Source organism: Pseudorca crassidens, chromosome 4 (genome assembly GCF_039906515.1).
Source record: "Pseudorca crassidens isolate mPseCra1 chromosome 4, mPseCra1.hap1, whole genome shotgun sequence".
NCBI lineage: Eukaryota > Metazoa > Chordata > Mammalia > Artiodactyla > Delphinidae > Pseudorca > Pseudorca crassidens.
In genome coordinates, this window is record NC_090299.1 from 5,079,281 (window position 1) to 5,091,451 (window position 12,171).

At 45.4% G+C, this 12,171-nt stretch overlaps 2 long non-coding RNA genes across 3 annotated transcripts in view; one reads left to right on the forward strand and one right to left on the reverse strand.

The window, feature by feature from the left end:
- The window catches only part of LOC137223395 (uncharacterized), a 157,548-nt gene that overhangs the window by 122,594 nt on the left and 22,783 nt on the right, over nucleotides 1-12,171 (forward strand). The window lies entirely within an intron of this gene.
- LOC137223069 (uncharacterized) lies at nucleotides 2,311-4,449 on the reverse strand. The gene is made up of 3 exons (XR_010942706.1): nucleotides 4,395-4,449; nucleotides 2,972-3,038; nucleotides 2,311-2,389 (listed from the first exon to the last, which is right to left on the reverse strand). It is a non-coding gene; the product is annotated as an uncharacterized lncRNA (long non-coding RNA).

Sequence of the window (12,171 nt, forward strand, 5' to 3'; positions counted from 1 at the left end):
GAGAAGAGAACTCAGCTATTGTCAGCCTCCTGAACTCCTGAACTTGCCAGACCTCCTCCCAGGGGCTACAGCTTCTCCTTGTCACTGTCTGCGTCCCTGGTCGTGTCTCTGCATCTTCCCCCTGGCCCCTGGAGCTTTTCCTCCCCGTCTCGCTCAGCCTTAAACCTTTGCTCTGTTAGCCTGTGCCAGAGCTTCCTGCCCTACATCGATTACTTGCGACGTTCTTCTTGTTCCGTTGTGTGCGACTCACGCCAGGGTACCAGTAAAGCGTTTTGGTCAGTCTAGTTAGAGGGAGAAACACACTGATTAATATCTTGAAATACCCTCACGTGGATCATTTAAGAGTGAAAGCCTTCATGATACCATGCCTTAGAGAAAACCCCTGTTTCCACCTGCCATGCATTCTCCCAGGCACCTAATGACGTGGGCAAAGAAGACATGCAATCACGTCTGTGTTATTTACAAAAACGGGATCTTACGACATGGACTCTTCTGCATCGTATTTTTTTCACTTAACACATCTTGGACGTCTTTCCAAATTGTGAGCCGTAGATCAACCTCATCACCTCTAGGGGGCGCACGAGGACGTTATTTTGGGAAAACTGCTCAGGCAATCCAGGAGCTAATCCTTCCCACCCCAGGCTGCTGCCCTGCGACCCCTCTGTGATGAACACCCTCACTCCTTTGCTTGGTGCCCACAGAGGCTGTGCTTGACGCCTCATCCGCACACTTATTGTCCCTTTATTAATGTGGAAAAGAACCACAGAAGGGCTGTTCTCTAGTTTTCCTTTCCTGTAGCTGGAACCCTAATGAGCTTTGATCACCTTGAGGGAGGAGGACACATATTAAAAATGCCCAGCGTCTCTGAAGGCTGCGGTGCTGCCAGGCTGGGGGAGAAGCCTGGGAGGAGGGGCCCCTGCAGGGACGCTGGGGACAGAGCCGAGGCTCCTCTGATTCCTTGGAAAAATAACATTTCTCTTCTGTCACTGCCATTAGGTTGCTCACAAGATGCATCTGCGCTTTTGTCTAAATGCATAGAAGGAGAGCAGGCGCATAGAACCAGAGCAGCTCTGCAGCTGCCTTCCCTGTCCTCTGCTAAGACCTGTTGCCTGATGGCTGGTATTTTTGCCTTTAATCACCGGCCTTAGAGTTCGAGGCTGGGGGTGGTGCCTCTAACTCTGCAACCTTCATCCTCACGTGGCATCTGTTACAGACCTCACGGGCAGGGGCACCCTTAGAATTTCAGCTTTTCCCTGAAACGAGGGACCTAGTTCAGCAAATGACTCTCTAACTTCAATAGCCTGTCTGTCTGATCAATAAGGAAACATTTTTGACGAGTTTGATGTTCAGTTTTGAGGAGGAAAATGACCTCCTTGAGCTGGGAGAGGAAGGATTTGTGTGCCAGGGCAGGAAGACCTTGGCTCTCACCCTGAGCTTGTGGAAGGAGATGTTAGGGTAATGCACACTTGGCTTCTTTTGCCTCTGTGACAACTTCTATCAGGACCTTTTATTTTCCTTCTTAAGCTCAAATATCAAAGCTGGTAGCAAACATTACAAACCATGACACCAGCAATCACAAAGAAGAAAAAACAAGCTTCTTGGAAGGGTAAACGACATCCTTTGATTTTCTTAGGGACGCGGTTAGATTGTGAGGTTTCAGAAGGAGTTATTCTGACCCTTGAATGGGATTTCCATTCGGGAGAAGGTTAATTCCCTGTCTTACCTCCCTCTGTCTAGTGTGTTACTCTGTGACACTTTTCATCTTACCCATGAGGAATTTGGGGTACCGTTAGGCTTGGTAAGTCTCCAGGAGCAAGTGGCATTTGAAACCTTTGTCCAACTGCATATTAAGATAGAGTCTCTGTTAATCTCAATTTTCCTATTCCTACTGGGTTTGAGATCAGAAGTTAGTGTAGATGCCCAGGAGAATTCCAGCACAGAGGCAGGAAACCCACCGAGGTTTGGGAGTGCTGCCTCGCAGGGGCAGTGGGGCCTGGCCCTACCTTCACCTGGTAGTTCCTGCTACAAAGAACTCAGGTTTGATGCCCTGGATGGGCTGTCCAACTTTTTGCTCTTTTTTTTTTTTCTCTTGGCCACGCTGCACAGCACGTGGGATCTTAGTTCCGCGACCAGGGATCGAACCCGGCCCCCTGCATTGGAAGGCGGAGTCTTAACCACTGGACCACAGGAGAAGTCCTCCTACTTCCTGCTCTCTAGATGCTTGGGATGCAGGACAGCAAACCATGGTCAGATAGAATCGTAATTGTGGGCTTCCGATTAAATGGGATGTGCCCAAGGCGTTTTCTTCTATCTTGGGGGCAGACCAATTCCAACTCTGAGGCAGATATATTGAAATGATTGACCGGGAGTGTGGATACCCATTCAGGGTCTGAAAAAGAAAGACAGGGCTTAACAACCAAGACACTAATTGAACCTTGTTAGAAATCAATGCATTAAATGCAATTGAACTGGTGGATGAAGCCCCAGCCAATCCGGGCCTGGGGTTTGGGCACCTTGGTTTATCAGCTCTGAGTTTAGCTTTGTTCAGTGATAATCTGATAGCAGCTCTGCATGCTGATTGGCTGGGGGCGGTTCTCTTCTGCAATGAGAAACTAATCAATCATGTTACAGGCTTTTGTCTTGGCCAAGGTGTTTAGATTACAGCCAGCTGGTAAGCTGCCTCAAGGCCACCTGCTTGACTGAAAAATAAAGCATCAGTCTCTTTCCCCTTGCAAGGAGAGGGGAGGAAGTATTGACTTGTGATAATTTTAGGTGGATGATTACATTTGGCCTCTTAGGCTCCGGCTGAAAATTCAATTCAGATGACTGGTTTTTCTTTGCATATACTGTTGAGCAATCCTGTGTACTGCCATGGCTAGTGTTCCTGTCTATTGTCCTACAGAATCCCCGGCCACCGTCTATTTCGTGTGGCTGCCGGCTTCCAGAACAGGACGAGTAAATGCACTCTTACCACGTTAAGTTAAGAATAACTCTTATGCAGGCGTGCGCAGAGAGGCTCTCCAAGTAACAAAATTGCTCTGTTGGAGAAAATAGGAACAGTGATGATTGCTCTGATGATAGTTCATAAAATATACCAGTTTCCTCTGGTGCATTTCAAATGTACAGGGCAATTGGTCACGCGTCTGGCGTCATTTGGCCGAAACGTCGCAATCTCAGATGCCAAAGAAGCGAACGAGTTCCATGTGTAAGAGCTGGCCGCAAGTCAGAGGGACATTCTTGACTCTCATTCCCCACATCAAATCCACCAGCAAATCCTGCCATTCTATCTCCATAACATTTCTCCCAACTTGCTTCTCTGCATCTTCACAAAGTACCACCCAGTAAACACCTCCATCATCTCTCACCTGGACGACTGCCATCACCTCCTAAGTGGTCCCCCTCCTTCCATTTTTGCCTTCCAAAATCCATTCCCCTCGCAACAGCTAGGGTACTCTTAAAAAAAAAAAATTAGGTCACGAATCTCCCTTGATTAAAAACTTCTAATAGCTGCCCATCATACTTAGGTCAAAATGAAGCTCTCCAGTAGAGTCCTGAGGACCTTAGGAGATCTGGCCTCTGCTCACCTGTCTGACCTCATCTCACACCTCTCTCTTCTCCCTTGCCCTGCTCTTGCTGTGTCTTAAAAACGTCAAGTTCCCTTCCATCTTAGGGCCTTTGCACTAGGTGTTTCCTGTGCCTGGAACGTGCTTCCCCTAGCCAAGATCTTCACGGAATGTCATCATATTCATTCTGGCTTCAGCGACTAATGCAAACTAAAGTAGTCTAGTCCTTTTGTATTACATTTTCCTGTTTTACCTTTGAAATAGCACTAACCACTACCATACATGTTTTCCCTTGTGTATTCGTTTATTGCCTGTCTCCTTTACTAGAATGTAAGATCTGTTACAATACTGACTTTGTTGTATCCAGTTTTGTAAACAGCAGGTACCCAGTAAATGGTTAGCTTGTAAAGGAATGAGCAAAGCCTGGCAAAGAAGAGATTTTCCTAAGTGATACAGGAACAGGATGCTTTAGGTGTAGTCCTGTCAAGAGTTAGGAGATGAGGCTGACTGGCTTCTTGCACGTTTATTTTTGATCCAAATTCTGAGCATCTAAGTTATCAGATATTCTCCGAGACCCAATGTCTGTGATGATGTTAAATGTACTCAAACAATGACAACCTCTTATCTTGAGGAGGTAAGAGATTGACCTCATTCTCAGCTGATCTGATCAACTGAAAACCAAATGTGCCATTAATTTTAGGATCCATTATACGTGACATTTCTGTCTTGCTAAAGGTTAGGGGCCACTAGGAGAATTGGAGAAGCTTGCTAACCAATGTATCTTTATGCACATTTGGAATTAATCATCCCTGGGGACAGTTTTGTACTCACCCTGAGTTGAGGTCTAGGTCTTAGTTTTCCAGGAAGGGCTGGTGTCTATGCTGTGTCCTCAAGTGTCTAAAATATCTTATTCATGCATGAACAAAGGGCAGGCGTGATTCAGACAGGATGAATCCCCAAACCTCACAGACAGGAGAAAAATGTGGAGTCGTGATACTTGAAACATTTCTCAGCCTCTCTTGCCAGTGCTGGTACTGATGTTCTGAAGAACATTTCTGAAATGAACTCTGCTAAGGCTAGGTCAGTGACACCACAAAAAAGAATTTTGCAATTAAAAAGGCTTAGAGGGTTCACTGGCAAGATGGCCTTTTCTTTTCTTTTTTAAAAAACAAGTCACTTAAAGAAGTAAACTCAATAGAAGTCTTTCCTTACATCAGTTTTACCATCAGTCAAAATGAAGGCATCCAGGCTGAGAAAAGCCACCATTTGAGAAACTCTAAAGGGCAGTGTTTTAGAACTCAGCCTTTGCTTGGGAAGCCATTTTTAATGTAATGAAGGCATCTGTATGGTGACTTCAGTGGTCCTTAAAGTTTGACAATCTATGGAGAAAGATAATAGGATTAGGAAATAAGATATAGATAAAACAGCTCATTGGAAAAGTCCTACCTTTTATGAACATCTATAAGCTTTACTATTTTAATGTACCAGATGGATGGAAGTAATTTCACATATTACAATGAAGGAAAACAATCACTTCCACGAAATCACATAATATTCAATGTACATTTACTACTTTTGACACATCTGGGTCTCAGGATTTAGATCTTACTAGCTGTTTTTTTTTTTAAGATTTGTTTATTTATTTGGCTGCACTGGGTCTTAGTTGCGGCACGTGGGATCTTTAGTTGTGGCACGTGGGATCTTTAGTTGCAGCACGTGGGATATTTAGTTGTGGCATGCGAACTCTTAGTTGTGGCTTGTGGGATCTAGTTCCCCAACCAGGGATCAAACCCGGGCCCCCTGCATTGGGAGTGTGGAGTCTTAGCCACTGGACCACCAGGGAAGTCCCACCAGCTGTTTAATAAATTAGCCAAAATACCCCAAATCAGCGACAATGAAATGAATGAAAAAGGAGCAGGAGGGTCATTCGTGTCTGGGGTCCCCTTGGTGCTCTAAGGGGAAGCAGCTATTTTCCTGAGCTACCCTGTGATGATAAATGACCATAGGAGTTGACGTCAGTTCAGCCTCTCTCTTGAATGGAAAGCAATTAAGATCCATAATGAGAGATTATCCCAAGGGAGGAGTTTTAAATCAGACAGTTGACGGGTTCTTTCTGACAATTTGCCATTACCAGGACCACACACACACACACAGAGCAAAAATGACCACAGAACTCTGTAAGGGGACAGAACGGGAAGTTTAGAGAGTATTTGAGCTGGAAGATCTCAGAGAGCGTCCAGCCTGAACTCCCTATTATGCCAACAAGGGAACAGAGACCTGAAAGGGTTAAACGATGTGCTAAGTGCCACACAGATAATGACGAAGTGAGGGCTGGTACCTGAGTGTGGTGAACCATAGTCTTTCTAGACGGAACGGAAAATTAGAAAAAAGCCCCATTATTTCTAATGCTGATTATACTATGTCTTCAATGTCCTTCTGCTACACGGTGGCATATGTTTGAAGGAACTATGACGTCTGCGTTTGAACACAGGATCTCTTACTCTTAGCTGTCTGATCTTAGGTAAATTATTTAACCACTCTGGGTTCCTGTTCCCTGATCTTTGGAAAGTACAAACATAGGCAGTGGTGAACTTTAAAAGCAGTATGTGCGAAAGCTTGTGTACAGTAAGAAAGGTGGCTGTTCTTATTGCATTAGAGGAAACGTTGTTTGCTAGTTGAGAGAGTGGGCACTGGAGTCAGGCTGACAGGCTTCGATTCTCCCTCCACTTCCTAGTTCTGGGACCTCCTTAGTTCTTTAAGCTTTGAGTCCTTTCACTTTTTTATTTTTATTTGGTTGCTCTGGGTCTTGGTTTCGGCAGGTGGGTCTTAGTTGCGATAGGCGGGCTCCTTAGTTGCGGCACGTGGGATCTAGTTCCCTGACCAGGGATTGAACCCGGGCCCCCTGCGTTGGGAGCACGGAGACTTAACCCCTGCACCATCAGGGAGGTCCCAAGTCCTTCACTTTTAAAATGGAGAAAACAAAATACTTACTTGATAGAACTGTTGTGGAGAATTAATAATATACTTCATGGAATGTGTGTAACTGCATTGCACGTTGTAAAGTTTGATAAACATTGGCCATTATGATAATTATCTTAAATTTTGCCACAAAGGATGTAGGGCCAGAGTCAGTAGACTTTATAAAGGATCAAATAATTAATATCTTGGGCTTTGCATGGCATTTAAGGGCTCTGTTGCAAATACTCAACTCTGCCCTTTGTAGCAAGAAAGGAGCCACAGACAACATGGAAATGAATATGCACGGCTGTGTTCCGATAAAACTTTATTTACAAAAACAGGCAGTGGGCTGGACTTGGCTTGTGGGCCATACTTTGCTAACTCCTGATAAAGGGCAATTAAGAACTCCTGCTCTATGGCTTCCGGAGGAAGGCATCTGTTGATACAGGTAAAGGAGCAGATATAGTTTTTCATGGAAAGAAGAACTAGATAAGTCCCCTTTAGACACGCTTCCTATCTTCAGACCCTGTTCATGGCAGAATTTACACATAGTAGGGCAAGAGTCTCTTTTTTGCCCTCTGCCCGAAGCTTGCTTTCTCCCAGCAGACACGGCCAGTCAGGCTCATAAAGAGACAAAGAACCTAAGAATCACCTCACAGTCAGATCCACAATCCACCCAGTTTCTATGCGGTCCTTAGATTTCATGTCATGATGTCAGCATACGAGATGATGGATATTACTTCCAAATGCTGTGTGGTTCTGATACTGGCATGATTTGCACAGTTCACTAGGGGTTTTCAATTTTTCTTCCCCTGCTATTTGTGGAAGAGCAGGTGGTTTCTGCTTTGCTTTGAGTCCTAGGACCCTTCATGAGAAGGTCTTCAGAGACAAGGTATTTTTGGCTTTGACGCCACGCTGTGATCTTTCTCCGGTTGTTCCTGAACCCAGCAAGCAGAAGGTCAGTGGCTCCCTTTCTGGAGATGATTAAAGGTGGCACTTTGCTCCAGAGTGGAGGTGTAATCTTATTAATCTGGTACCAGAGTACATCTTTCAGGCAGCAAAAAGAGAAATTTAATCTTGGCTACTTTCACATGCAGTATCAAGACAATTTATTTCCTATCCACTGATCTAGGTTCTGGGACTGTAGGAAAGAAGCATCTTGGGCAGCTGCAAAAATTAGGGAATGAACTCTGCTACATAAACATTCAGTGGCTTTATATAACACAAAGCACGGTGATTGCCAACAGCAGTCTAAATAGTAGTGAGCTAATCATTAGGGTGTGGCTCCCAGACTTTCTCAATGATCCAGGGTTAAGTGTTCCCCACAGAGCATGTGTGCAAAGGAAGCTATTTATGGGAAAAAAGATCAGGTCCTTGTGGTCTCAGCAGAAACCTGTGACCAATATTTCCTGGTTAGTGTTGGGGGAAGGCAGTTAAAAAAATACCACGACGTTTAGGAGAAAAGGAAAGTTCTCTCATATTTCTTTTCTTTCTTTTCCATTATGGTTTATTACAGGATATTGAATGTAGTTCCCTGTGTTCTCTCTCTTTTTTTTTTTTTTTTTTGCGGTACACAGGCCTCTCACTGTTGTGGCCTCTCCCATTGCGGAGCACAGGCTCCGGACGCGCAGGCTCAGCGGCCATGGCTCGTGGGCGCAGCTGCTCTGCGGCATGTGGGATCTACCCGGACCGGGGCACAAACCCGTGTCCCCTGCATCGGCAGGCGGACTCTCAACCACTGCACCACCAGGGAAGCCCTCTCATATTTCTTAAAAAAAATTTTTTTAAATAAATTTATTTATTTTTGGCTGCATTGGGTCTTCGTGGCTGTGCACAGGCTTTCTCTAGTTGTGGTGAACGGGGGCTACTCTTCGTTGCGGTGCACGGGCTTCTCATTGTGGTGGCTTCTCTTGTTGCAGAGCATGGGCTCTAGGTGTGTGGGCTTCAGTAGTTGTGGCACACGGGCTTAGTTGCTCCGTGGCATGTGGGATCTTCCCGGACCAGGGCTCGAACCTGTGTCCCCTGCATTGGCAGGAGGATTCTTAACCACTGTTAAGGGAAGCCCACCAGGGAAGCCCTCTCTCATAGTTCTGACATTAAAACATATTATTTCAGGACGTTCATAGACAGATATTGATAATTAATTTTCCCAGAATCCTCCTTACTGTAGACCTTTGACTCTCTTGGGGACGGGGCATCAAATTTGTCATCTGTAATCAGAGTTCTGGGGAGTTAGTAGGATATTACCTTGCCAGTTCTCAATTACGGAAATTTTTATATTGTTTTCATTATGTGACCAGTGTTTCTATAGGTATTTTTTAAATTTTTAAATTTTTTATTTATTTGATTGTGCCAGGTCTTAGTTGTAGCAGGCAGCCTCCTTAGTTGCGGCTCACTGGTTCCTTAGTTGCGGCACACAGGCTCCTCCGTTGTGGCATGCGAACTCAGTTGCGGCATGCACATGGGATCTAGTTCCCTGACGAGGGATTGAACCTGGGCCACCTGCATTGGGAGCGCGGAGTCTTAACCACTGCACCACCAGGGAAAGTCCCTCTACAGGCGTTAAAATATATTTATTTTCTTGGGCATGATTTTATTTTTGTCTGTCCAGACAACAGAGTTGTCATGCCTTCAAAATGGACTCATTTTATATTCTTCAATGTGCTTTCTGAGGTAACGTCTAATTATCTATTCAATTAATTTCATATTAATGGTGATGAATTAAAGTGCAATCTTTTCAAAAGACATTTACTTTTCAAACAGAGGATTCTGTGAGATATAGGACTTTAACCCAGAGAGCTGACTCTTCAATCACATATTTGGTGTGGAGGAGCTCTCTGTGTAGGGAGGTGGTGAGGACAGAGAGGCTGGAGAGCTCTGCCTCATCCTCTCTGAAGCCCTCAGACACATTGCTGCAGCTCAGCTTTGAATAAAGCCAAGTGCTGCAATGCAGACAGGGTGGCGGCAGAGGGGAACAGACAATGTTGGAGAGCTCAGAGAAAGGGCTTCCTCCATCACGTCAGACATGTCCAAAAAGTCCAAAGGATTAGGAGGCCTTATAGACTATTAGACTTGGCAGAAAGGTTGGATTTGATGATCCTGAAGAGTCCTTTCAGTGGTGTGCTGGGTGGGAAAGCTGTCTTTTAGATGTTTGAAGAGACAATGTAGGAAGGTAAGGAGATTTGGCAGTTAAAGACTGGATGAAACTAAGGCAGTATTTACAGGCAGTAGCAAGCCCAAGTCATGGAAACAGCATGAGGAGAAATGATGCTCCTGGCAGCCTTGCTGGTCGCACCACAGGTTCATGGAGGAGCAGGTGCTGGAACCCGCAGCACCTGATACCCAGCCTTGGGACGACTTTCCACACGACAGGAACACGAGCATGTTTGATGACAGAAGGAAAGGACTGATGGAGGCTTGTTGAGGGTGCTGGAGGGGCAGTGGTTTGTTTTTTTCCTTTTAAATAAATTTATTTATTTATTTAGGGCTGCGTTGGGTCTTCGTTGCTGCGCACGAGCGTTCTTTAGCTGCGGCGAGCGGGGGCTACTCTTCGTTGCGGTGCGCGGGCTTCTCATTGTCGTGGCTTCTCTTGTTGCGGAGCACGGGCTCTAGGCGCACGGGCTTCAGTAGTTGTGGCACGTGGGCTCAGTAGTTGTGGCACGTGGGTTCAGTAGTTGTGGCTCACGGGCTCTAGAGCTCAGGCTCAGTAGTTGTGGCGCACGGGCTTAGTCGCTCCGCGGCATGTGGGATCTTCCGGGACCAGGGCTCGAACCCGTGTCCCCTGCATTGGCAGGTGGATTCTTAACCACTGCGCCACCAGAGAAGCCCTGCGGCAGTGGTTTTTGAGCAAAAGACACCTCTTCTCTCTGAAGGCTGAGAGGGAAGCCCAAAAGGTGGATAAAGAAACAAGGGAGGTGGATGGACGACCAGTGCCAGGCTGTCATGCTCCTCGGGAGAATCCACATTAATGGTAAATGAAACCTCTCTCTTCACACACACACACACACACACACACACACACACACGCACACGCACACGCACACACACACACGCTAACAAATAGTGAACAATGGAAATTCAATGGTTCTTACTTGGACTGATTCTTCCCCTTTTCAAGGAGTAAATCTTCAAATGATTGCTGTGACTCACCATTGTGGATTTAGGTAGGGAGAGAAAATTGTTCCCATTTTCCTGTTTAAGTCTCTTTTAAATTAGGACTATTTTGATGCAATTCTTTGCCTCTAGAATGTAGATTATGGTGGAGCTGGCTATAGTTCATGGATAGGTGAGATCACCATCCTCCTTCCCTTCCTTTCTTTCTCTTACAAACTGATTTCTAAGTGTTGGCCACATCCCAGGACTAGGATCTATAAAATAGCCTTAACGATTTTACCAGACTAGTAACCATGACAAGATACCTCTTGAAGGTAGGATAATACAAATAATAGAAAATCTACCAGCTCTATGCTAGAATCAAGCTTGGGGGCCCAGTGCACAGCAGGTACACTTTGTAAATTTTCTTCCAATGCTCTTTGGCTTGAGCTTGTTAGGAAATGCTAGGGGGAAAATAATGGGTGCTTTCCAATCACCATAAAAAGACCCAGATTCCTTTAATTGCACATTTCTTGTGATGACAAGCCTTCATTCCTGCTCTACCTGCTGATTCCCACCTGCAGTTCAGGACTGAGAGCTAAGAGCTAAGACGATCCTCCTTCTGTATTTATAATCTCAGGATAAACCATAGACGCTAGAAATGAATGCGTAAGTTCACGTTTATCCAAAATTCAAACCTCCAGAGAGCTCATATTAGCAACGTGTATTTCTAAAAGTGCTGGGCAGTGATGAACAATTTTCATAATTGTCACCCAAGGCTTAGAATAATCCTGAGAGGCCGTCTGGATTGTCAAAGAGAGGTGCCTTTTTGTTCAGTCTCAGTATTCGATTTCTTTCGTTTGATTTTCTAATTTGCTGAAAACAGAGGATGGTTTATGAGACCTCAGCCGGAATATTTGATCAGCAGGGGCCACTGAACGTCTAGCCATCTTTTCTGAATGGGAACAAAGGGAAAGCGAATCCTGCTTTATTCTCTTCCCCGAAGAGGCCACAGGGATGGTGAGAAAGTCCCTTCTTTAAAGTAAAGCTGCTTGTCAAAAGAGAAAGGACTTGTCTCGCCTACCTTGCTAGCCACCTGCGTTCAATCACAAAAGGAGACATCGCCACACAAGGGTTAATTCCTAACACCTGACTCCTCCGCGAGACACTGCCAGCGAGTCTAGCCGCTTCCCTGGTCTAATTACCCACTGAACGCTGGGGTGGGAGCCCGCTCGGCAGGAGGCCCTGCCCTACCTGCTTGAGCGCTTAGGTTGGAACACGCCTGGTTTTTAATCCTATACACGGCCCAGTCTTCTGCTAGTTGTTATTTTCCTTCCTCACCTCTGGACACTTCGGCGCATTCACTGGCAATATCATCACAGGAGAGCTCGGCTTTGACGGAAACCTCTTTGAAATGATTTTTTTTTTTTTCCCGTTCTGGCTTGCACTTGAATAATTCTCCAACAACAGCACGTCTGATTGAGTTGGCATCACAAACCCTTTTGTATGCTATTTTTTTTTTCTTCGAGAAATATTAAAGCCTGAATAAAATTGGAAT